This window comes from Carettochelys insculpta, chromosome 2, assembly GCF_033958435.1.
Source record: "Carettochelys insculpta isolate YL-2023 chromosome 2, ASM3395843v1, whole genome shotgun sequence".
In the NCBI taxonomy this organism is placed as follows: domain Eukaryota; kingdom Metazoa; phylum Chordata; order Testudines; family Carettochelyidae; genus Carettochelys; species Carettochelys insculpta.
Window position 1 is genome coordinate 152,890,099 of NC_134138.1, and position 27,989 is coordinate 152,918,087.

Genomic DNA, 27,989 nt, shown 5'->3' on the forward strand with positions numbered 1-27,989 from the left:
CCTTTAAAAATTACTTTAACAAAACACGTTAGCTGCAAAGCATGGAATTTGAATTTAAAAAAAAACAAACAGATTTTATCTAGTGAAGTTATTTAATATAAATGTCTTTATCAAAATGACAGTCCAGGGCAGCTCTAATATTGACAGCAAATTGGGTTACCTTTCATGATGTTTGACAGGGCTGATTACACCAGAAGACCAAGTCTCAAGTGGTTAAAATAGCATTTAATTTGGAAAATCTATTAACCTTATTTCGGCTTGTTAACTAGGAAGCCTTATTACCTTTTTCCTTCAAAATGAAGCCCAGCTCAACTCCCAGCTGATAGATATTAACGTCACATGAACAGAGCCTTGGTGACGCGCTCACCTAAAAGTTTAAATCCAATCATTGTTTAAAGTGGAATCTTCCTGACACTGAACCTGAACAAAATGCATTTACACTCGGATGGCTTAATGTTCTTATGCACTCAGGACTTTTCCTGGAAAGTAAGAAGTACAGTGTGGTAATTTATAAAGTAAATGAAAGAAAAGATAAGATTAGTCATTTTTAAAAAAAAAATCAACATTTGGATAGACAGGCACTGGCAAAAACAGGTGACTTGTAGTGGTTGCAGCACTGCTGGAGTGGCTGATGAGTGGGAGAAACTGGAACAACCTGGTGCATCCTTCGCGCATGCCTTGCGGCACTGGTGGGGGGTTACAGCAGCAATGTTCATTCCATTTTTAGCAGCTGCTGGAGCTGTGAAGGTAGAGGGAAAAATCAATGTCTCAGAAGATGTCTGAGGGAGAAGCAGCCTCCAAAAAGGGAGAAAATCTTACCTACGAGAGAGCAATGCTTGGGCTTCTATGTAGGGCTTTGAAAAAAAATTCACCCCACCCTTGCCAACCAAAACCAATTCTTCCCACCATGGCTACACCAGTGTGCATGGGGGCTAATGATTTAGGGGCGCTTCACTGAAAAGGCCCTTTAACTAACTCCATATTTTATTGACATTTTATTGAAAGAATCAGTGAGGAGAGAGGAGAAATCTGCTGCTTCCTCACAGCTTCCTGCTCAGCATCCTGGTTGGTGTTATCCTATTTGAACATTCAGAAAAGAGGACACTCCCAGGAGGGAGTGTATCTGTATCAGTATCTACCAGCTCACCTTGTATGGATATACTAGATCTACTATAACACATTAATACACACTGAGTTGGTAGATACCGATACAGATACACTCCTTCTCAGGGGTGTCCTCTTTGAAAATTCGAATCAGGTAACCCTATTCCTGATGCAGAGCGGAACCCAGCTGCCTTTTCTTTTCAGCCCTCACAATTAGTTTACATCTTCACAACAAAGAGAGCTAGAGGCTTACTTTTAATGCAATGCCCAGAACTGGACACAATATTCCTGTCAAGTGTTATCAGTGCTCAGTAGAATGGAAAAACAACGTTTGTGCTAATACATCCCACAATGGTGCTTTTTTGTGACAATATTGCATTATTCATAACCCTTAATTAACAGTTAATTCAGACAGGTCAGGGGAGTTATTGTGAACCCAGTAATACTCAATTTATATATAAACAGTCAGATAAGCAATTCTTGTCTGACAGCAGACCTCTTTTTCACCTTTGCTAGAGACCAATCTCTAAACACAGATGTTGGTAATGCAATTTTGGTTGTATATACATAACACCTCACAGGACAACTGTACATATGTTTCACAATCATATTAATGACCAGTTTTGCACTGACTTTTATCTGATACCTCATATGACATCCTTTGGTGAACTAGGGCATACATACCATACGCAAGTGGCTCCTGCTAACCCTTTTGTACCTCATCTGTACCTCTTGTCCATTGGCATTACTATGTAACTGGGTAATCAACAGACTGATCTAAAAATCTGTATCTGATCATGCTGCAACCCAGGTTGTTGCAGCGCTGGCTAAGTTGTCCCCTCTCCCAGCAACTAAGCAGGTGATTACCAATATGTTATAACTAGATCTAGCCTATGGATCTCATATGCTTTCCGGTGATCTGGGCCTGGGCAGAGTCCAGTCACTGTGTCTAATGCTTGGCCTCTGGGGGATGCTCCTGGGTGCATGCCCTTTCTGGCCCACTCCTTTGGGAAAGGGAATCCAGCAGTACAGCTGCCCTAGGCCCTGAGCCCAGTGCCAAAGCCCTTATACCCAGCTAATCATTTGTAATAGTCACCCCAGATCACCCACACGGACACTCTGGTGGCCCAGTTTAAGTCTCTAAGAACACATGGCTGTCAAAACAAAGCATGCATATTCTGCAAAGGAACTTGTGAAAATACACACGTGCTCTACTCTTGGAATGCATATGAGAGTTACATGAGCTACAGAAAAACACCACCTGAATTCAGTTTCCCCCACCCTCAGAATCCTCACCACTCCTGAGGGTTTTTGCATTTGGTTTGTTTGGTTGTCACGCAGCTGAAGCCCCTTCTACTACCACTCACCCAGTGTCTTTTCTCTTCTGGCAGTAGAATGATTTTGCCCACCTATAAACACAGTCTGAGTCATGAGTCCCGGATCTGAAACTCCATGCCTCACTGACACTGAGTTCATGTGCATATCCCTTTTATTTCATAAGGATCTGTAAAGCAGAAAAGAATTATTAGCAACTGTCATCTAGATGACTCTTCCTGTGTTAGTTCTCCACACGGTGAGAAACACCTCCTCCTTCACCAGCCTTGTTAGATGCCAGCCCCAGGATATGCAGATACCAGTCCAACCGGTGGTCAGCAAAGCCACAAAATGAAATTCCAATCTACAGTTCAGATTACAATGATAATAATACAAAACAAAAGGAAATCCATAATTTGCCACAGATACGTTTCTAAAACTGCTACAAAGCTGTCTGAATGTCAGATTGGGCCTCAATCCATCTTCACTAATTTCCTTCACCCAAGAATATGCAATTTTGATACCTTCAGTTTATTGTACTGGAATTAAAAATACATATTTTGTCATAGTATTCTGATTGTGTTAATCATCATTTCCTGTGATCCCCTGGCATTTTGATGTGAGAATGCACGCAACACCACGATAGCAAGCTCTTTCTTATGTGACATAAATCACAGCTTTTGGTACTCTGCAAATTAATCTGTGAAAACTGGGAAGGTGGTGGAGATCTTTCCACTTAGGTGGGATTGGAAAATGGATATGTGGAAAGGGTTTGGAATTCTTGTTATCAGGAAGAGAACTTGGGACCTGTGACAGGAAGAGTTCTGAGTAGGGTGGCCACATGGCCCTGTGGCAAATACAAGGCACTGGCCTCCAGGGATGGAGGGATGCTGTTCCATGTCAGGGATCCTCAGTGATGGGGGCAGCTGCCCCACACTGAGGCTTCAGGTATGGGGGCTCTGCAGCCTCCTGATGAAGGGGAGAGGAGGATGGGGGCTCCACAGCCTCCCAGCAGGGAGGTGCTAGGGAATGAGGCAGCTGCCCCATGGCAAAGCTTGGCAGCAGGAGAAGCTGCCAGCTTGGGGTGCTGGGGAACACAGGAACTGCCCAGTGGAGGCAGCAGCCGGGGGCTGCTGGCTCAAGATACCAGGTGCCAGGGAACAGCAGACCTACAAAATAAGGGACAATTGGTCCATTTTCTCAAAGAAGTCAGGACACCTGTGAGACAGCTTAAATAAAGGGCTGTCCTGGGGAAAACAGGACAGATGGTCACCTTGCTTCTGAGACGCTTTTAGGCAAAGAGCAGGCAGTTAACATCTGGGGTGGAGGATGTCTGGAGCACATTTGGCACCTCTACAGCAGCTGTAACAAACTGACTTCTGTAATACTACTGTGGATTTGCATTGATGCGTTTGTGATAAAATTCAGGGGTGACTTGATCATAGGCTATAAGTACCTACACGAGAAACAAAACTTCGGTAATGGGCTCTTCAAAGGAGCAATATGGCAATATCTAAAGGCTGGATATTGAAGCTAGGCCATTTCAGAGTCAAAATACAGTGCAAATTTTTAACTCTTAATTTACTCTTGGAGCAACTTCCAAAAGGTTGTGGAGGCAATTTTTAAATCAAGATTAAACATTTTTTTTAAAAGCAAGTCTCTAGTTCAAACAAGAATTAATTCAGGTATATCCTGTGACTTGAGTTGTACAACAGGTCAGACAAGATGATCGTAATAGCCCCTTCTGGCCTTATAACCTATGAATCTGGCCCAACTCACTAGTGAGTATGGTTCTTCCTTCATTTATACTAGTTGTACATTGACTTTAATGGTTTTACTCCATCTGTGTAAAAACTGGTCCCATTAGCCAAATTTCTGCTCACAGCTCCAGTGGTAGAAATTTGGAGTAACTGTAATTGAAGTAGCTCTGGCTTTATATTTAGACAAGCAGAATTTGACTCAATCTTCTTGAACAATCTATCATCAATAGATGGTTGAAAGTTTTTCAATGATACTTTAATTTCTGCTCACAAAGTTCTTGCTTCCTCCTCTCCTAAATAAAAAGCATACACTGTCATACCACTCAATATCTCACGTGGTCTGCACAACAGACACCAAAGAAATGTCATTTAGACATGCTAATCCCTTCTTTGGCCTTAGTTCTGTTGAGACACTAATTATGGTGAAAGTAAGAAGCTATCAACACTGACACCTCCTCTTAGAATTCCTTTATGCCCCCATGCATGTACTGAACCTGTAGCAAGAAACTTTTGATGTGCTTTTCTTCATTGTCTTATTCCTTGTGTCTCACAGAGAATATTATCAAAGCAGAGTAGAAAAGACAGAGCCCTATCCCCCTTGCTCATTCACAAACAAACATCTGCAAAGAGCAATGAAGTAACTGCTGCTGCATGCTATATTAGATTATCACAACCTCAAGGAAAAATTGCTGGCAGGCACTAAACAAAATCAAAGCAAAACAAATTTGCTGTAGCTTGCAGCAAATAGCAAATAGTCTTTCTAATGAAGCCAGCGTTGACACATGAAACAGAACAACCATAAACAACTGCTACAAGTTGAACCTCTCTAATCCAGCACCCTTGGGACCTGACCAGTGCTGAATAAGAGAATTTGCTGGACCATGAGAGGTCAATATTGTCTAGCACATTACCCACACCTCCACTGCTTACTGGGCTCTTTGAAGACATATAGGGGTAAATTACAGCTAAATAACAGCACAGAACCTTGAGAGCCAGGACTGGTGGCTGTAAACAAACTTTATGGGAATATAGGGAATGTGGCCGCACCCCTGATAAACGGTCAGCCAGCTAACTAAAATCATGCCAGATTACAGATGTTGCCAGACAAGAGAGTTCCAGATTAGTAAGGTTCAACCTGTATTATCATGCACTATGTAAAACTGTGCTGGTATGGCTATGATCTGAAGAAGTGGGTCTGTCCCACAAAAGCTCATCACCTAATAAATTATTTTGTTAGTCTTAAAAGTGCTACATGGCAGGTTTTCTGTTTAGGTAAAACTAAAAGAGACAAAGTGCTGATCTTCACCTTACTTTCACCTTACTTGAAGTGGTGTGACATCAGTCTAACTCCAGTGATTTCAGTGGGCATCCATGTTAGTGAGATGACATTGAAATCCACAGTGTTTGTTACCAGTTTCTCCCCTCTCCTAAAAGATTCTAAGAAATGTAAACCACATGCATACAAAAGAGAGGAAGGAACAGATTACTACTACTCATGGATGCCCCTGTATTCATAAGCCGCGTCTACACGTGCACGCTACTTCGAAGTAGTGGCGCCAACTTCGAAACAGCACCTGTCACGGCTACACGTGTTGGGTGCTATTTCGAAGTTAACTTAGACGTTAGGCGGCGAGACGTCGAAGTCGCTAACCCCATGAGGGGATGGGAATAGCGCCCTATTTCGACGTTCAACGTCCTCCATGGTGGCCATCAGCTGAGGGATTGAGAGACGCTCTCTCTCCAGCCCCTGCGGGGCTCTATGGTCACCGTGTGCAGCAGCCCTTAGCCCAGGGCTTCTGGCTGCTGCTGCTGCAGCTGGGGATCCATGCTGCATGCACAGGGTCTGCAACTCTTTGTTGGCTCTGTGGATCTTGTGCTGTTTAGTGCAAGTGTGTCTGGGAGGGGCCCTTTAAGGGAACGGCTTGCTGTTGAGTCCGCCCTGTGACCCTGTCTGCAGCTGTTCCTGGCACCCTTATTTCGATGTGTGCTACTTTGGCGTGTAGACGTTCCCTCGCAGTGCCTATTTCGATGTGGTGCTGACCAACGTCGACGCTGAATGTCGACGTTGCCAGCCCTGGAGGACGTGTAGACGCTATTCATCAAAATAGCTTCTTTTGATGTCGCTACATCGAAATAAGCTATTTTGACGTAGCTTGCACTTGTAGACGTAGCCATATAGATACAGAGTTAGATTGTGCCCAGCACCGTATAAGGACCTAAGCGAGGGAGAGAAAGGAGGGAGGTTTTTTTCCTGCCCTGAGGCTGGCTATAATCTGGTTAATGGAAAAGACAATGCTTTATGTTTCTGCTGTTGCCAGTGCTAGTAGCCTTTACAACAGTTATAAGGTTGCTGGGGGTGAGAACAGAATTCATCTTTTCCAAAGGTGGAAGGCTTGTCTCCCCAGCAAGAAATCCTTGCCCCGTCGTGATATGTGGCCTGTACATTTACCCTAATTATGAGCTCAACTACTAAAACTTCAAGAAAGTTTATAAAACGTGGCAATAACCCATAAGAAATTTTGTTAGGTAAAGATGGAAGAGGGAGACAAGATGAAATTAGTAAAAAAATTTTAAAAAGGCTGATCAGTATAACTCAAGGGCTTGGGAAGATCATGCCTGGTAGGCCAGAGAAATGTGGAACCAGAAATCAATGGATCGAAAATGTTATATTGTAAACTAGACAAAATTGATTAATGAGGTGACAGACTATTCCACCCATCATCTCTTTTGGGGGCTGTGATGGAATATATCAGCTCAATACTGGCACACCTGGGGTTAATGTATCTATATTAATAGAAGAGGCCACATCCTTCCTGATCTGCTAGGCAAGCTTCAGCTGGAACCAGAGTATAAAGACTTGAGAGGAGGAGCTCAGTCTGAGCTGACTGCCAGGGGAGAAGGAGGCACATTGTGAGCTCCAGCAAGTGCCTGCTTGCACTCTAGAACTTGGAGTCCAGCCAAACAGGATCAGATCTATGCACTCAGAAAGGGGTGTAAGGACCACCGGTACACAGACACCACAGACTCCATAGGCTTGAGCAGGAAGAGACCCAAGGGGCTATAGGGGGAATATGGTATTTGAACCAGCTAAAATGTTCCGCATGTTGTTGTTGGACCCCACTGAGTAGGTGACTGTCAGAACCCTGGATCAGAACCAGTAGAAAACAGGACTTGGGTTCAGGTCAGATTGTATATTTTACCTCACTGCTGAAAGCCTGTGACCATGGAGGCCGATAAAAATAACACTCTGGCTAGCCCAATCCAGGTTAATTCTATATAACAATGAAGGAAGCATGCACTGCTGTCCAGTTATTTACCCCCTTGTACAGCACAAGAGGGACTTCCAAAGAGGTCCTTCAAGGCTAAGAGAAAAAAATAAAAGATTTGGCAGCAGACTGCGGCAAAATGAATCAATTCTTTAGTATCATGGACAAATGCAAAATTCCACAGCTGTGGAATCACAAACTCCATAGCTAAATGGGTCAATTCACAGCCTTTCAACAATAGACTCAAGTACCTTGCAGACTTAGCTGGGCATCAGCTGTGATCGAATTAAAGTTTAACATTTTCACAACCATAAGGTGTAAATGATTAGAATTATTATTATGAAAGCCACTGCAAGAATACAAACAGTAACAGTATAATGCTCATCTGTCCTTTACTAGTCCATTCTTCTAGAGACTTTCTTGGTGTTGGCTTATCTGGCATTTTCCCAAGGAAGCTGGGAGAAATTTAAAATAATTGTTTCTGTATCTGTGTGTCATCTCTGTGATTTTCCAAAAGTGAGATTGCAAGTAAGAATTAACACAGAGCCAGAAAATGTGCTTTCTATCTTCACTGTCCTTCACATTCTCCTTTTCTTTGTTTGTCTTGTTTGTCATCTTGGAAATGGGACGGAAGTTTAACAACTGCATCTCCAGATCATTTTATTTAAATTTCTCTTTTCCGCACAGGGACAGTTGTTAGCATCTTTCATACCATATGCAATGGGGTGCATATATACCCGACATTGGGCAAGACAGGTTTAACTCCGCATTACAGGCAGTGGAAGCCACGCCCCTCAGATCATGCTGGACATGCTCCAACTACTACCAGAGTATAAAAGGGAGCAGCCACGCTCATATTAGATGAATCACCAAGGAGAGAAGATGCTTAGTGGAGGCTACAGGTCAGGAACACTTACAGTTGCAGGGTGAAAGAGTTTAAGGATGCAAGACTAGAGAGGTAACCTGTTACCTTCAGCAAGTGACCAGGAGCTGGAGTGCAAGGGAATTAACCCCACCAGTGAGCCTGGAGGTCCCAACAGCATGGTGACTGCTAGCTCCAGGACTGCAGTAGGAAGGGGCTCAGGGAGGCAGGATGAGTGGTATCTACCATATAGGTTAGTGGTGGTGCATTGGCCTTGTAAACACCAGGTTGTGAGCTCAGTCGTGGAGGGACCTTTCAAGATTCTGTGGAAGGCTAGATTAAAAAAAATCTCTGAGGGATGGTGCTAGGTCCTGCTGTGAGTGCAGGGGACTGGACTAGATGATCTCTTGAGGTCCCTTCCAGTTCTATGTAAGTTACGTTACCATCTGGATGAGTTCCATGTATTGTGCTAGGGTTCCCCACAGACTTGGTGATGACCAGCCCTGTTACTGACAGGGCCTTGGGCTGGAACTAGGTGGAAAGGGAGGACCTGGATCCCCTACTGCTGGTCCCTATGAAGCAGCCTGCTTCCCTGGTCCTTACTATTAGGCCACACAGCACTGACCTTAAGGGCTGTTATATTGACTCTGACCACTAGGCCATGCTATTTTCGGCTGGACTCTAGAGGAACCTCTGGCAGGCCATTACCCCAGTGGCATCACACCCTGCCCTGCTCGAAAGGAGGATGGTGTTTGTGTGTACCCCCGATACTATGTAAAAGAATGTCATATGAGGAGTGTGTGTGTATGAAGAAAAGGAACAGGGGATGAAGCTAAAAATAAGTCTTAATAGTTTGCATTTAAAATGCTTTCACTCTTTTATACTACTTCTTCTGTATTGTCAATAAAGGGGTTAAAAGATTTGCAGTCATCTGTTTGCTATAATGCTAAGCAAGTGGAGGTTTCTGTATACCAAGCCACAGGCCTTGCTTAATGGTACTTAATGTTGCACAGTTTCAGGGTCAGAGTAGCACCTTTAAATCTTTGGGCCTACATATTTCATCTCAATTAAGGCAACACTGCACTTGTGAGAATGCTGCACAGCTCAGCCAAAGCTCCTCTTGGGGTTCCTGTTGCTATATCCTTCCTTGAAAGTTGCAGGGCTGATAAAACCGGCAGCTGCGCCCAGAAGATGTTTCCTTACCTTTCCTCTCTCTCAGCGAAAGGAAGTGATTCACAGTGGCTAAGTGCAAGGATGCACAACTGATGAGGCCTGCTTAATGTAAATATTTAGGAGTATTTATTGAAGCTGTGTGGCTCCATAAACACTAGAGTTGTAAATACCAGAGACAGCTGCTGGAACATACAAACCTTGGAGATTACAACTTCATTCATTCATTCATTCAGCTCAAACCCCTACAATGCATCATTAAAAATCTACAGCCTATTCTGGATCAGGATATTACACTCCAGAGCTGTGTCTACACATGCACGCTACTTCGAAGTAGCGGCACTAACTTCGAAATAGCGCCCGTCATGGCTACACGCATCAGGCGCTATTTCGAAGTTAACTTCGACGTTAGGCGGCGAGACGTCGAAGTCACTAACCTCATGAGGGGATCGGAATAGCGCCCTACTTCGACGTTCAACGTCGAAGTAGGGACTGTGTAGACGATCCACGTCCCACAACGTCGAAATTGTGGGGTCCTCCATGGCAGCCATCAGCTGGGGGGTTGAGAGACGCTGTCTCTCCAGCCCGTGTGGGGCTCTATGGTCACCGTGTGCAGCAGCCCTTAGCCCAGGGCTTCTGGCTGCTGCTGCTGCAGCGGGGGATTCATGCTGCATGCACAGGGTCTGCAACTTGTTGTCAGCTCTGTGTATCTTGTGCTGTTTAGTGCAAGTGTGTCTGGGAGGGGCCCTTTAAGGGAGCGGCTGGCTGTTGAGTCCGCCCTGTGACCCTGTCTGCAGCTGTGCCTGGCACCCTTATTTCGATGTGTGCTACTGTGGCGTGTAGACGTTCCCTCGCTGCACCTATTTCGATGTGGTGCTGCGCAACGTCGATGTTGAACATCGACGTTGGCAGCCCTGGAGGACGTGTAGACGTTATTCATCGAAATAGCCTATTTCGATGTCGCCACATTGAAATAGGCTACTTCGATGTAGGCTTCACGTGTAGACGTAGCCCAGAAGTCTCTAGGTGACAGGCCTGTCCTTTCCTATAGACAGCCTCCTAACCTGAGAAAGATTCTCACCAGCAATCACAGGCTACACCACAGTAATACAAATCCTGGAACTTTTCCTTGCAACAAATGCCACTGCCAACTTTGCCCATATATTAGCTCTGGGAATACCATCACTGGACCTAACCATGTTAGTTACAAGATCAAAGGCACATTCTCGTGCACTTCCAGCAACATTATACATGCTATTATGTGCCAACAATGCCCTGACACTATGTACAGTGGGCAGACTAGGCAGAACCTTCGCCAAAGAATAAATGGACACAGAGCAGACATCAAGAAATGCAATATACATACATTGGTCAGTGAACACTTCAATGGAATGGGCCATTCTGTTAAAGACCTCAGAATTTGTGTCCTGGAACACAGAGCATTTAACAACAGATTAAAGCGAGAGATTTGTGAGTTAGAGTACATATTCAAATTCAACACATTAACACATGGTATGAACAGAGACATCAACTACCTCACACATTACATGGACTGCTTCCCTTCGTTTGATGCTTGTAATTATCTCAGACAGGACAATTAATATCTCCCCACCTCTCACCCCTTTCCTTCAATCCTTTTTGATTAGTCTGTTTTTATTGCATTTTTTTTTCTTTTTGGTCCTCTCTACTTATGTCAGTCTGTATTGGAAATGAAATTGATCTGGAGAAGTGGGTCTGTCCCACGAAAGCTCATCACCAAATAAATCAGCTGTTGGTCTTTACAGTTCTACTTTTCTGCTGCTTTGTTTCATTCCAGGGAGTCTACCAATCACAAGGATAATGCATGACATTTTGCTAGTTCACCTTGGGACAGGATGCTTTACAAAGGGCCTAGTAGAACGTGGGAGGGCAAAAGATTTCTCATAAGACAGAAAGGAAAGTATGTATTTGTTCTGGCACTAGGTTTTCTGGTGGATAGTAACCAATGGGGAATGTAAAGCTATGCAACACATTATAGAATAAAGTAGTACAATATGCTCAGTGGTTTGCACCTTGGCCTGCTAAACCCACAGTTATGAGCTCAGTCCTTGAGGAGGCCATTTAGGGACTGGGGCAAATAGATGTCAGGGATGGTGCTTGGTCCTGTCAAGAGGGCAGGGGGCTGGACTAGATGACCTCTGGGGTGGGGGAGTGTGCATGTGTGTGTATGTGTGTGTGCACATTTTGCAAATGCTATTAATAAGGCAAAATTTTTACCTCACACTGGAAACCTCAGGTCCTAAATTGCTTACAATAACCTGATGGTTTAAATGGTTTCATTGTCATTTCCCTTCACAGCAAGTTGAATAGGGCAATGGGTTGATAGCCTGATATTTGGAAGCATTTTCAACTCAGTTCTTATGTGTCTAAACAGCAGTTTAGGAGAACACAGGTAAGTGTGTTGGAGGTTGAATTCCCAAGGGAAATGCCCTTGGCTGAAATAAAATAAAACCTGTAAAAAATTGAGTAGATTTTCTAATTCTGAATACATAAGCAACCGTCATACTTTGATCATATTATGGGCCAGAACCTGTTTTCAGTTACACTGTTGTAAATCTGAAGTAACCACCTGATAAATTATTTTGTTAGTCATTGAAGTGCTGCTGGACTGCTTTTTTCTTTTAAATGGAAGCTAATAATATTGCTGGGGAATTACTTGGTGTAATCAGAGTATAATTTGTCCTAAGCCTTTAATCACAAAACAGTAATCTAGGCAGTTCTCTGAAAGTTAAATCAGAAGTTCAACTAGCCCTGTATTCAGCCTTCTGACAGTGACCAATATCAGTTTCCCCAGAGGGAAGGAACAGGGCAGGTAATCATCAAGGCTACGTCTACACGTGCAGCCAACATCGAAATAGCTTATTTCGATGTTGCGACATCGAAATAGTCTATTTCGATGAATAACGTCTACACGTCCTCCAGGGCCGGCAACGTCGATGTTCAACTTCGACGTTGCTGAGCCCAACATCGAAATAGGCGCAGCGAGGGAACGTCTACACGTCAAAGCAGCACACATCGAAATAGGGATGCCAGGCACAGCTGCAGACAGGGTCACAGGGCGGACTCAACAGCCAGCCGCTCCCTTAAAGGGCCCCTCCCAGACACAGTTGCACTAAACAACACAAGATACACAGAGCTGACAACTGGTTGCAGACCCTGTGCCTGCAGCATAGATCCCCAGCTGCCGCAGCAGCAGCCAGAAGCCCTGAGCTAAGGGCTGCTGCCCACGGTGACCATAGAGCCCCGCAGGGGCTGGAGAGAGAGCATCTCTCAACCCCCCAGCTGATGGCCGCCATGGAGGACCCAGCAATTTCGACGTTGCGGGACGCGGATTGTCTACACGGTCCCTACTTCGACGTTGAACGTCGAAGTAGGGCGCTATTCCTATCTCCTCATGAGGTTAGCGACTTCGACGTCTCGCCGCCTAACGTCGAAGTTAACTTCGAAATAGCGCCCGACGCGTGTAGACGCGACGGGCACTATTTCGAAGTTGTTGCCGCTACTTCGAAGTAGCGTGCACGTGTAGACGCAGCTCAAGTGACCCAAGTCTCTATTATCCACTCTGGAAAACACAAGCTAGTGACACCATTTCTGCCCATCCTCATTATTGGCTATTGATAGACCCGTCTTCCATTAATTTCTCTAGGGGTGCATCTACACTAGGAACTAACTTCAAAGTTAACTTCGAAGTTAGGCACTACTTCAAAGTAGCCAGCAGAGAGTCTACACACTTTTCCCCTTATTTTGAAGTTGTTAGGGAGCCCAACTTTGAAGTCTTTACTCCATTCCCAGCTTCAAAGTAGGGTGTGTGTAGATGCTCTACTTTGAAGTTGCATACTTCAAAGTTGTACTTCGAAGTAAGTAACTTCAAAGTTATTTTTGTAGTGTAGACAAAGCCTTCTTCTTTTTGAAGGCTGTTATAGTCTTGGCCTTCACAACATCCTCATGAGTTGTCTCTTTTCCAAGATGAAAAGTCCCAGTCTTATTAATTTTGCCTCATACGGAAGCTATTCCATGCCCTTAATGCTTTTATTTCCCTTTTCCGTACTTTTTCCAGTTCCAGTATATCTTCAGATGGGGCAATCACATCTCCAAGTAGTATTCAAGATATGGGTGTGCCATGGATTTATATAGAGGCAATAAGATATTTTCTGTGTTATCTGTCCCTTTCCTAATGAGTCCCAACATTCTGTTAGCTTTTTAGACTGACACTGCACATTGAGTGTGTGTGGGGGGAGGTTGGTAGTAGAACACTTTCCATGTTGACTCCAAGATCTCTTTCCCGTAAGCGGAAACCGCTGATTTAGACTCCATCATTCGATATGCATACGTGGTATAATGTTTTCCAATGCACATCATTTTGCATTTATCAACACTGAACTTCATTTACCATTTTGTTGCCCACTCACCCAGTTTTGGGACAGCCATTTGTAACTCTTTGCAGTTTGCTTTGGACTTAACTAAGTTGTGCACTTTTGTATATCTGCAGATTTTGCCACCTCACTTTTTACCTCTGTAGCCAACCAGGCTCGGGTTCCCCAGAGAAGAGGCTGCACCCAGAAGGCAAGTGCTATATTTGGTTTATTGAAAGCGCGTGACACCCGCAGCGGGAGCCCCGGAGACACCGCAGTCACCCGTGGGGGAAAACCTGACGCGCCAGAGCTTCGCTTGGGGAGAGGCTCTGTAACAGGCCTCCTAACACTCGTTGATAAAGCTGAGCTCATTAACATAAGATTGCCTAAAATTGCCTATGCATTTCTTATCACTATCTCTTGTGGCCTACTGCCAGCGTAGCCTTGAAATCTTGGCAAGCGCGGCTTGTTCTGCAGCTGTTCCCATGGCAGTTAGTTTGCAGCTTTCACCTTGCACAGACTGGTCTGTTTAGATTCTCCTGAGGATTCACAGACGGGTCGATCTGCTCTCATGAGACCGTTACAAACTCTTCTCGCACCCTACACTCCTCCCCGCGACCCCTTTGTGAACGCCGAGGCTAGTAGGAGTCAAGTAAGGTGGTTGATGCTCTTCTGGCAACACAGTGTGCACCTATGGAACAGACTTGACAACAGCATATGAGAGCAGTGAAAGCAAAGTTAAAAGTAATGGTTCCCAGGAGAAGGGTGTGTGGAACAGTAAGTGTGGGGGCTCCCAAGTGCATGCACTGCTGTAAGTAGTGTTTCCACTTGAAGTGGGTAGCTGCTTGGGCCATGCCCGTATGTGCACGCTCAGAGGTATCCGTGACCCACCCCATCCCTTGCTGACACTCAGACAGAGAACAATTGGACAGGAAGGCAGATGGGAATTATGGTCTAATCCAGAAAGTTTCAACCGGTTACCTCTACCCCCACCAGCTTGGCTGGGAGGACGGGACAGAAGGGCCCAGCCTAACCTTGGAGCTTCCTCGCACGCGATGGCTTCCACTCCAAGGAATTACAAGCAAGATGCTCAGTTCCACCCTCCCAGCACCCGGGACAACAAGGTTGTCAGGGATTCAAATCCCAGCAAGGCTCATCCCATTACAGGGTACGATAACAAAACTAGAACCAGAACCAGAACTTCCAGATTCCTTATCCAGGTAGGGGCTTACCCTATCGCAGCATGAACCCCAGGGGCCATGGCAAAGGTAGGAGTGGATGTTGCTGTCATCAAACCAGACTGGTCCCCACCAGAAGATGTTGCTCTTGTCCCACCAATCATTCAGGTTCAGAGGGACAAACTCAATTCCCAATCTGGTAGAGGAGTTCAGCAGGGTACACATCCAGCAATCCGTGGCACCAGCAGTGGAGACGATGGACTGGATGGCATTCCTGAGGGGATGCTTAGGTGTGGCAGAGGTCAGCGAGGTAGTCAGGAAGATGACAAGGAGTTGAGGTGCCATGCTGTTATCTGGGTTGAAGGTAGCTGTACCGGCGTCACGCCTGCCACCTCCTGCAACTCCGGACAGTCCGCTGGGGCCGCCCAACAGGCCATCATCCGCACTACTGGCCCCCATCGCTCCATCGAGGGCTATCCTGGTATGTGCTGCAGGGACAGCGCTGGCTTCCCTGCCTCCCCCGCTTTTGACCAAAAAGGCATCGTACCTGGAGAACCCTGCTCGCTGCACCAATTGTAGTCAACCAGGCTCAGGTTCCCCAGAGAAGAGGCTGCACCCAGAAGGCGAGTGCTATATTTGGTTTATTGAAAGCGCGTGACACCCGCAGCGGGAGCGCCGGAGATGCCGCAGTCACCCGTGGGGGAAAACCTTACGCGCCAGAGCTTTGCTCGGGGAGAGGCTCTGTAACAGGCCTCCTAACACTCGCTGATAAAGCTGAGCTCATTAACATAAGATTGCCTAAAATTGCCCATGCATTTCTTATCACTATCTCTTGTGGCCTACTGCCAGCGTAGCCTTGAAATCTTGGCAAGCGCGGCTTGTTCTGCAGCTGTTCCCATGGCAGTTAGTTTGCAGCTTTCACCTTGCACAGACTGGTCTGTTTAGATTCTCCTGAGGATTCACAGACGGGTCGATCTGCTCTCATGAGACCGTTACAAACTCTTCTCGCACCCTACCACCTCTTTTCTGAATATGTTGAATAGGACTGGTCCCAGTACAGACACCTGGGAGATACCACCCTTTACCTCTCTATAGCCTGAAAATATGCCAGGTGTAGCTTGGTTTCCTATCTTTAGAGCAGTTACTGGTCCATGAGAAGACCTTCCCTTTTATTCCATGATAGTTTACTTAGCTTAAGAGCTTTTGTTGAGGGAACTTGTCAAAGGCTTTCTGAAAATCTAAGTATACTATATCCATTGGATCTCTCTTGTCCACATGCTTGTTGACCCCCATCAAAGAATTCTAATAGATTTTGCAACACAAAAACCATTTTGACTCTTCTCCAGCAAATCATGTTAAGCTCTGTGTCTGAAAATTCTGTTCCTTTCTGTACTTTCAACCCATTTGCCCTGTACTGAAGTCAGTCTTACCAGCCTGTAATTGCCAACATCATCTCTGAAGCCTTTTTTTTTTAATGTGTGTCATGTTAGCTATCCTCCAGTCATCTGATACAGAAACTGATTTAAATGACAGGTTTCATACCCTCATTAAATTATAAGAGGAACACTGCATTCAGTATAATAACGACTGTGGTGGACTTATCTTTAACACCATGAAATTTTTCTTGTTTTAGAAACATAATACCCAGTCTCAATGCTGATCCATAATTTATTTTGTGTGTGTGTTCAAGCTCACTGAGGGCATGTGTAAAACCCTCAAAATTTATTGATTTTATATGCCGTGGAAATTGTTACCAGCTTTATCATCTATGCTGTTAACATAAAAATTCATGTACCTTTGATCACTGGGGAGGGAGATATTTATTGCTGTTCTTTGGGTCCATTGTCTTTTCCTGATGGCATCAAATTCTCACGAAGCTTTTATTCAAAATATCTTTTATTTCTAGTGTAATTATCTTTTATTTCATCAATTATAAATTGAAAGGATGCCCACGACACCAACATTATTATATTATATAAGTTTCATGATTTTTAAATCTGAGACCTTGTATCCACTACACAGTTAGGTTGATGCAAAGCAGTTTATGTCGACCTACTTGTCTGTGTATACATTGCAGCCTTGCTCCCATCAATTAAATGCCCTCCTATACCAATATAATAGAGTTGTAGGGTGATGTTAGTATAGTTCATCATAGTGTCTGTGCAAACAACTGTGCAAACAACTCCATGCTAGAGCTGTGAAATTGACAAAGCTGGGAAGCTAGATTGATCCCCACTCCTAGACAGCCTGCTGCCTCGTGGCTCGCCATTCCATGCTCAGGGAGGTGTGAAACTTGGGTGGCTGATCCCCACTTCCAATGAGAACAGGGAGCTATGACCTGGGGGTGCAGCTGATTGCCCTGTGGGTAGCTAATCTGAGGGCTGTTTTCTGCCCACACTGACCCTCTTCAGTTGATGGAAGTGCTGCTTCCAGGGACACACACCACCAACAGACAAAGGGTAGTATAGACATCAGCCACCTCAGTAATTATTGAGTTGTCATCTACACTATAGGCCTGTAGTGTAAACGGCCCTAAATCACTCCCCTTGCCCATGTGGATTGTGTGGGATATATTTGAGGTAGTTGCATCCTTTACCTTCTGTTTGTTGCTTTAGTTTAAATCCATATTGTTTGTTATTGTGGTTTCTTGCTGAAAGATTCTCTCCCCGTCTGGAGAACCGAGTTTAGAAATCAGTGTGCCTTAATAAAAAGTACTGCTCAGATTAAGGTATTCCAAAGTGTTTCATATTGGGACAGTCAATGAAAATATTTTCACTGATTTGCTTCCTCCTCTATCCCCTATTCATTACTGTCTAGGCAGTTTGCTATCACATCTATCCAGTTATCTCATTTCTTGTATGGTGTCTCCTACACACTAGTGATTTTAGACCCAGCCCATAAAAGAGCTGCGGTGAAAGGAGATGCTCAGCCTGACCAGTGTGACCTGCTGTGGGCCTGACACCCTTAGCAGGGGGAGAGGGTGGCTCTGGGCCCATGAAAGGGGCAGACCTGGCCCAAGCCAGCCCTTCATGACTGGCAGCTGGGAACCCTGGGGCTGCAGCCCTGGAAGCCAGAAGTCCCAGAGCTCTGGTGGCAATTTCAAGGCCCCAGTGCTTCCAGCCACTGCAATGGCAACTGGTACCTCCCCTTTAAATCACTGGTCCATGGGGCAGCTGCCCCATTCTGTTTCCTGCCCCATCCCCATTTGTGCCCCTGTTGGTAGGGGCTGGCAATGCTGCTGTGGCAGTGCTTTAACTGTGCTGCCCCTTTTGCTCTTTGCTCGTAGCCTGACCTACCACCAGGGCCACCAGACTGGGGTCAGCCCGTGTGCAGCCCTCTGCAGGCTGGTCCAGTGGCCACTTCTTACCAGAGCAGTGCATCCTCCTGCACAAGCTCGCTGTCACCTCTGGCAATGTTGTATGCAAACAGGTGTCCAGAGATATTATCATTATGGGGACTAAACGGGCAAATTAGATAGAACTATAGACAAGTAACAATGTGAGTATTAGTGTAACCTGAAGAAAGGTTTTTAATGCTGTTACTGAAGACCCAATTGAGGATAATAATGCCTATATCACAAATAGTCTGTGGGAAGTGATGTTTGTGAAGTGCTGTAACTGAGCCCATTCTTCTGCCCAACAAAGTCAATGGGGCTGCGTCTACACGTGCACGCTACTTCGAAGTAGCGGCAGTAACTTCGAAATAGCGCCCGTCACGTCTACACGTGTTGGGCGCTATTTCGAAGTTGAAATCGACGTTAGGCGGCGAGACGTCGAAGTCGCTAACCCCATGAGCGGATGGGAATAGCGCCCTACTTCGACGTTCAACATCGAAGTAGGGACGTGTAGACGATCCGCGTCCCGCAACATCGAAATAGCGGGGTCCTCCATGGCGGCCATCAGCTGGGGGGTTGAGAGATACTCTCTCTCCAGCCCTTGCGGGGCTCTGTGGTCACCGTGGGCAGCAGCCCTTAGCCCAGGGCTTCTGGCTGCTGCTGCTGCAGCTGGGGGTCCGTGCTGCGTATACAGGGTCTGCAACTAGTTGTTGGCTCTGTGTATCTTGCACTGTTTAATGAAAGTGTGTCTGGGAGGGGCCCTTTAAGGGAGCGGCTTGCTGTTGAGTCCGCCCCGTGACCCTGTCTGCAGCTGTGCCTGGCTCCCTTATTTCGATGTGTGCTACTTTGCCGTGTAGACGTTCCCTCGCTGTGCCTATTTCGATGTTGGGCTGAGCAACGTCGAAGTTGAACATCGACGTTGCCAGCCCTGGAGGACGTGTAGACGTTATTCATCGAAATAGCCTATTTCGATGTCGCAACATCGAAATAAGCTATTTCGAAGTTGGGTGCACGTGTAGACGTAGCCTGGGTGCCCTTCCTCTCACTTCTGTGGGAACTGTAATAGGTGCTTAGTGCTAAAACCCTTAGGCAAACAAGACCACGTGTAGCCCCCAAGTCTCCAGGCTAATTAGGAAGGCTGTCTTTTGAAAATCTTTTCTAAAATTTTTAGCAACTAGGCATGGAAAGAACTGGCCTCTGTGTTTGCAGCAAGAGGCAAAGAGTTATCTCAACATTAATTCAACTTTTTTTATGTTACAACAAGGCAAGTAAATGCAGAGGTGCCCTAAAGAAACAGCTTGAATAACATCCCTGAAACCTTTCGGTGGATCCTCTGCCTGGTATGCATTGATTCATAGATTCCAAGGCCAGACGGGGTCATTGTAATAAGCTAATCTGACCACCTGTGTAACGCAAGTTATAGAACTTCCTCAGCATAATTCCCTTTGAACTAAATAATTCTATTTGAATTATCAGAATCACACTGAGCCTCAGAAAAAGGAAATAACTTGCAACCCTAACCATGCTAAGGGTGGCTGTCTGGGTCTCCCAACCTGAATACTTTGCTTTAAAGATTTTCCAGTGGACATTCCTATGTAATACATTGCCATGTCTGGTTAAGCCCTTTATAAGACTATCCTGTGTTAGCATGAATTAGAAGTTTCAAAATGCTGCTGAAGTTTCCCTGAAAGAAAGTATCTACTTTAGTCGTTTAAAGAACATGAAGAGCACTTTAATTACATTGCTCTTTTTTTCCTGGCAGATTAGTTGCTTTGAAGATAGAAAGGTCCCCTGAGGTGCTAAGATGGTGGTTTTCTTCTGGTAGAAATTAAATCACAACTTTTTTCTTAATGTAACTGACCTTAGCTAAGAGTTCCCTAGTTCATTTGTTTAACATGCCAATTTCAGCCAATAGGCTGATAGGAGTGCATAGCTTTTAGATTCTGCGCTCACTTTCCTTTTCAAAATTAATATTACTAATTGCCAACAGGATGCCTCAACTGATATATATGTTGAGAGTCTCTGTATATTGCTCGTAAATGGAATATCTATGCCAACATGAAAAAAAAACAGTCTTCAGATTTCAAACTGTTTCTCTTCACAACGGCTATGTCTACACGTGAAGCCTACATCGAAATAGCTTATTTTGATGTAGCAACATCGAAATAGGCTATTTCGATGAATAACGTCTACACGTCCTCCAGGGCTGGCAATGTCGATGTTCAACTTCGACGTTGCGCGGCACCACATCGAAATAGGCGCTGCGAGGGAAAGTCTACACGCCAAAGTAGCACACATAGAAATAAGGGTGCCAGGCACAGCTGCAGACAGGGTCACAGGGCGGACTCAACAGCAAGCCGCTCCCTTAAAGGGCCCCTCCCAGACACAGTTGCACTATACAACACAAGATACACAAAGCCGACAACTGGTTGCAGACCCTGTGCCTGCAGCATGGATCCCCAGCTGCCGCAGCAGCAGCCAGAAGCCCTGGGCTAAGGGCTGCTGCCCATGGTGACCATAGAGCCCCGCAGGGACTGGAGAGAGAGCATCTCTCAACCCCCCAGCTGATGGCCGCCATGGAGGACCCGGCAATTTCGACGTTGCGGGACGTGGATCGTCTACACGGTCCCTACTTCGACGTTGAATGTCGAAGTAGGGCGCTATTCCGATCCCCTCATGAGGTTAGCGACTTCGACATCTCGCCGCCTAACGTCGAAGTTAACTTCGAAATAGCGCCCGACGCGTGTAGCCGCGACAGGCGCTATTTCGAAGTTAGTGCCGCTACTTCGAAGTAGCGTGCACGTGTAGACACAGCTAATGTGTGCAGAAGATTGAGAAGTTTAATAGAATGCAGGACAAGGAGGACTTTAGTTACTCTTGCAATGATGATTATCTTTGGTAAAGTGATACTCAATGAAGTTCTAGGAAGGGCTAGGGAGACACTAGAGTGAGTGCAAATTAGAGGAAAACAAATGGGCACACATTTACACTATCTGCAAAATTGTGATAAAAAGCTACACTGCCATCTTCTGGAGCTTGGTTATGATTGTGATCTAAAAACACAGGGTTCTTTTCATATTTGATGCCACTTAGGAACCACATTCTAATGCTGAAATCTTTTTTACTGAACATTTTGTATTGTACTGCCAAAAAGGCAGCCTCTGACCACTCCAAATTCATGAAGACCTACTGCGGAAATTCAGACTTTCAAAAGTCCTTTGAAAAATTATTTGAAGTTATCTCCTTTCTCCTTTATAGTCCTAGTAACCTTCAGAATATCTTGAGAATTCAAAACATTTCAGGAGCCATTGTAAAAAGATGTGACTTGATTCCAGATGAGAGGGAAAATAAAAGAGTCACCTCAAAGCTACTCAGTATGTCCGGGAATCACAGACTCCTCCCACAGCACAGGAAAGTCGGCTAATATGTAAAGTTTCCTTTTACAGCTACCAGTGACTTCCAATGAAGAGATCCTCAATGGAGAAGATACTTTTAGCACAATGATACTCTTAAAGATCTCTCTCTCTCTTTCTCTCTCTCTTTTTTATGTGCCCTAAGTCCCTGGGGCAAAGCCCATAACCTTTGTATTTATACTGATAATTAGAGGGGCCATGACTGGATATTTTCGCTTACTGCTTGTTGCTCTTGTGTTTTCATGTTGAATGTCCCCAGGGACAAAGTATAGCCTTTCTAACACCTGATCTCAAACATGATGAAGGGAATACATGAGATAAATATGAGAAACTGAGCTAAACTTAAAAAGCATTTACTGCCACCCTGATCCAGCAAAAGCTTAAATCAAACACCATGGTGATACAGTTCAATCCTGAGAACTGCGAAATCTGGCATGCAAGTGACAGCTCCTTTTATTTTTATAGTTGAATCATAAAGAATAAAAACTGTATAATCTCACTTGCCATAGTCACCTTTAACACTATAATAGGTCACCTCACTCTGCGGTATTCTCTGCAAATATTGAGGTAACGCTACTTAATAGCGTGAAGTAGCTGGCAAATTTATGTGTGATTGCTGTACTATCAAGATCTATCTCAAAAGTTTCAAGGATGCAACGCACATCAGTAAAAGAAAATGGAGCATTGAAACTGACAAATCCTCTTTGTCATCTCTTTCATCTGTTTCTGTGGACTCAGTTTCATCCTTTTCTTTGCATCTCCATCTCTATCCTCCCTTCTCCCTCACATTTTTACTCCTTTCTCTCCCTCCATTATTGTACAGGCGGAAGAAATTAGTCACCTATATTTTTTGTTCTGTGTAAGTAATGATTATAGCAGACCCTAACTCCTACCCTTTCTCTAGAATAAAAAAAAATTGAAATGATAATACAGGTTCAACCACTCTCATCCGTAAGTATCCTCTGGCAAACTCTGTAGTCCAGCATGATTTTAGTTAGCCAGGCACCACTTATCGTGGGTGTGGCCAAGTTTCCCATGATCCCATGTAGTTTGTTCATAGCTGCCAGCCCCAGCTGTAAGTGGTCTGTGCTGTTATTTAGCTGTAATTTACCCCTAAATGTCTTCTAAAAGCCCAGTAAGCAGTGGAAGTGTTGGTAATGCTGCTAGACAGTATTGAACACCCTTCATCCAGCAAATTGTCTTGTCCTCGTGGGATTTCCCATGGTGCTTGGAACTACTATTCAAGTGCCTCACAAATATTAACAAATTTGTCGGCTTCCCTGGGAGGTAAGGGGGTGGCATTATCCCCATTTAACAGTTGGGAACTGAGGAAGAAGTGTTTTTTTCTGAAAGAATCTTTCAGAAAAAAAGCATATGTAGATGCTCCAGGGGTCCTTTGCTTGAAAAAGTGGACCTCATGGTGTCGGATTTTTCTATTCCCGGCCCATTCTTTTGAAAGAGCAGGGGCTGTGTGGACCCTCTCTTTTGAAAGAGTAGATTGCTCTTTTGATCCACGTTTTTGCATGTGGACCTGCTCTTTTGAAAGAAGAGCTCACAGAAGAGATCTTTCAGAAGATCATCTTTCAAAAGATCACTGTAGGGTAGATGCCACCTTAGACACCACCTATTGTAGTATCTATATAGGGCTAATCTGCTAGCTTGCCAATAGATATGTAAATTTATTATTTCCTTATGGTTTTGACCATATGTTTACTATAATAAGTTGCAGCTGGTTTATATTGGCAGTTTGAATTTAGCACAAGGGATTCACAGGCCACATCCTGGGTTTGTCTACACTAGCTGGCTACTTCGAAGCAGCCGGCACAACGTCGAAATAGCACACGTTGTGTCTACATGTGCCGTGTGCTATTTCGACGTTGAAATTGACGTTAGGCAGTGAGACGTCGAAATCACTATTCCCATCCAAAGATGGGAATAGCGCCCTACTTCGACGTTCAATGTCGAGGTAGGGCGTGTGTAGACGATCTGCGTCCCGCTACTTCAAAATAGTGGGGTCCTCCAGGGTGACCATCAGCTGAGGGGTTGAGAGACGCTCTGTCCAGCCCCTGCGGGGCTCTATGGTCACCGTGTGCAGCAGCCCTTAGCCCAGGGCTTCTGGCTGCTGCTGCTGCTGAAGCTGGGAGTCCATGCTGTGTGTATAGGGTCTGCAACCGGTTGTCGGCTCTGTGGATCTCGTGCTGTGCAGGCCGAGTGTGTCTGGGAGGGGCCCTTTAAGGGAGCAGCTTGGGGCTTTGCTGGCCCTTTAGTTCGACGGGAAGCACTTGTGTGTGTGGACGCTTTGCATTTCCTTCTGGGGCAGCTCCTTTCCATGTTCCCCGACATCCACGTTGAATGTTGATGGCACCAGCCCTGGAGGACGTGTGGACGATACGCATCGAAGTAGCCTATTTCGATGTCCTTACTTCAAAATAGGCTATTCGATGTAGTGTACTAGTGTAGATATAGCCCCTATGTTGTGCTAAGGAAAAGCTAGTATTCATGTGCCTGAGAACTTTCACCCAGATAGCAAAGTCCATGCACATGTATTCAGGGCCTTTCAACCTTCAAGGGCTTCCAAGTATACTCACAAATTTAGTATGTGTATCATCACTTAGAAAAACCTAAAAGAACTGGTTTAGACCAGACTAAATAATTGGGTAGAGCAGAAATAACAAATGTGATGAATAACCACAAAAGGACCATAGTAACAAATTGATGTATATGATAATCATTTGAGATCAGTGATACAGAAAAAACACTTCACCATTACTAAGATGAGGAAATATAAATAAGGAGAAAAAGAAACATAACAATGTTAGTGCAACATATTATAAAAATGACATCCTAGCCTCAAGCGGGAAGGAGAAGATGTACTCCTTGGGAGGTATCAGAATGATGGCCACTGGTAATGATGGGGAAGGCAAAGGTGATGTGGAAAATGATGGCTAACATCTCAGGTTGTTCTAGAAAGTATCATGTGAGTATATGGTAGGAGAATATAGATGTACATTCCCAATCTATCTTATGATACTGGGGTGTTTGTGGTCATGTTACATGTAAACAATATTTGTAAATATATTCATTGCTCTGTGTGTGAGTGTTGCAACTGGGCACATCAGGGTTCCCAATCATAGCATAATTAAATATCTATAAAGGATCTATCAACCCTGAAGGTGATAACTGGAAATTCATAAGTAATATATATGACCATACTGAATCTAAAGATCAGGAACCACTGCAAAAGTGCTGATTTAAGTGACTTGCCCAACATGATGTTTTCTGATTAAAATATGACCACTGTGATATAACTGTAATAAACATTATGCAGAGTGTGTCAAGTAAGGTGTTAACAGAAAAGATCTGATTTCCTGAATATGATTATGCTATTTGTGTGAACATATCATTTTTGTATATAACATTATGAATATTACCTATGTACCTATATTTCAAATATTTGGTCCCATGGAAACATCAACTATTTGTTCAGACAGAACATTGTGAAGAAACTATTCAAGTTTACTGGCCTGTCAAAGAACATTTAGCTCACATGGAGCACAGAAGACCTATCTACACTTAATGTACTTTCCTATGAATGTTCTAACTACAATACAGGAGAGAACCTCTATTATGATCAAGCAAAGCACATCAGGACATGTGATTTACCTATGTAACTTCAAACACCGTCTTATTACCTATAATTTTCCACAGTGAGAACAAAGGGTTTTTCTTTCGCTCAGCTAAAGCTACAAAAGGCCTTGTAAATATCTCCATTTTTTTTCTTTCCTGTTCAAGTCCCTGGACTATAAACCAACACTGATGGGAGCAGTCTATCCAAGGATCCATTCAATGATTTGGAAACAACCAGAGACTTCCTGAGCCAGCTGTTTATTCCATTCCTGCTGTAAGCGTGAACCAAGAACTTTGCAATTATTGCATCTATTTGATTCCTTTGGCCAGTTTTAATTCTCACTTTTCCTTTCTTTCTTTTTCTTTCTTTCTTTCTTTCTACAAACGTTTAGGCTAGGGCTACGTTACACCAGTCCTTTGAAAGAAGTTCTTTTGGAAGATCTCTTCCAAAAAACTGTCTTTCAAAAAACTGCAACCACACAGGAAAAAGCAGATTGAAAAATTGATCCACTCTTTCTATAGAAAGCGGCCACACACTGGCTGCTCTTTCAAAAGAACAGCCAGGAAAAGCTGCAGATCAAACAATCCAGAGCCATGGAGGACTGCTCTTTTTAAAAAAGGGCCCCCGACGCATTTACACACTTTTTTCCCAAAAGAATCTTTCATAAAAGGCACTCTTCCTCATCCGGGAGAGAAACAAGGCCATCAGGAAAAGTGCTGAGTTCTTCCAATTTAATATCAAAGGAATGCATTTTGTGTGTAAACATTCCAAGAGATTTTTCAGAAGAGACCCTGCTTTTTTGAAAAAACTTGCTAGTATGGACATAGCCCTAGATACAAGAAGGATTGGCAACAGCGTGATTATTGGGTAAGGTCTGAGGTATATACTGACCTGGGTATTGGGCATGTCCTTTGGTATCAGAAGAACCCTTTCATTTGATGAAATTGCTCAGTGGGAATGGACTCTTCAGAGATTTTAGCTGCTAAAATCACAGCCTCTAGTGAGCATGTATGAATTGTAATCCTTCAAAAGACTTACAATGTGGCCAAATTTGGGTGGATTTTCAGAGTGATGGCTAAAGGCACCTCTCTGTTCCAAAGGCTAGACCCAACCAAATCCAAAATCCGGCTTCAAATCATGTTTGTACGAGAATTTTCAAAACAAGTCCGTGGAATTTTTGACATGGGTGTACAAAGTAATTTTCCCAACCTTACTTTCAGAAAAGACTGAGTTATTTTAGAACAAAGGTTTTCAAAGAAATTCAGCCTAAGACAAAAACTCTGCATGTAACATTGTAATCCAAGCACTTACATTTGGCAAGTTTATAAGCAACTGAAAATAGGGTCTTGTAGTTGGAAGCACTGGACACTCTTAATAACAGGGGAATCTACCTGGCTAGCTAATAAAATAAAATAAAATAAAATAAAATAAAATAAAAATTAATTCCTATAAAAAGAACTATTTGATTTAAATATGCTCTGTCCTCTCTAAACTCCATCAGTGACATTTACATCAAGTTTTACAAGATCTGTTAAATTTAACATGTCTATATCTGGCCTGGCTTTAAGACAGCTACAATTTTCCAGAGAGTAACTCAAAGTCCATCCTCCAAACTTTAATCCAAAATATTCCTAAACAATAAATCTCTCTAAGGACTAATGAATAAAACGAACTTTTGCGATCTGACTTTACAGTCATTGGAAAGCTTGCAGAAGTTCAGCCTCATGTCTCAAAAATGTCTTTTCCTATTAATGTCAATCTTGCCTCAAGATTTCTGCTCTGGCTGAAGTCAACAGATAACAAATTACAGACAGAAAGGAGCTTTTATTTTCCAGAGATCTACAGATGGGTTCTAAATTCAGTCACACAATGAAAACTAAGTTATAAGCCGATGCGTCAAGTACACAGAACACATCTCAGGTTCAGGTTGCTAACTATGTAATCAAGCTCAGTGCTCCATGATTTTATGATATTATTTTAAAGAATTTAAAAATGTACTAAATAAAATATTTACAAAAAACCACCAACTCCCCGTAGTCTGACCCCCCCCACAGCCCCAACCCACTGCAGCCAGACCCCCCTGCCGGCCCCATGGCTCCATACCGCAGCAGCCAGACCTCCTTGCCACCCCCACAGCTAGACACCCCACCCCACCATGCCTGTATGCCCCGTGGCCCCGCAGCCTGAACCCCCCCCGCGGCCTCACAGCCTGACCCCACCACCAGTCCCATGGTCCTAAACCGTGGCAGCCTGAACCTCCAACCCATTCCCCACCCCTACAGACCCAACCTGCCACCAGAATTTAACCCTCCCTCCTGCACACGGCCCCAAACTGCCCCCAGCCTTTAACCCTCCCCAACTCAAGCTTCACTCACCTTTCAAAAGCAGCGCCACCTGCTGCCACTCCTTCCCAGAGTTAGGAGCACATGGAATGAATCAGAGACATGTATTTTAATGGTAATTTAGTGTCTCTCATGAGTTTTCGCATACAAGCAGAAAGTTGAGAACCAACTGTGCTCGTATAGCAAGGGATGAGTGTATTTATGTTCACTATATAAGTACAGGGAAA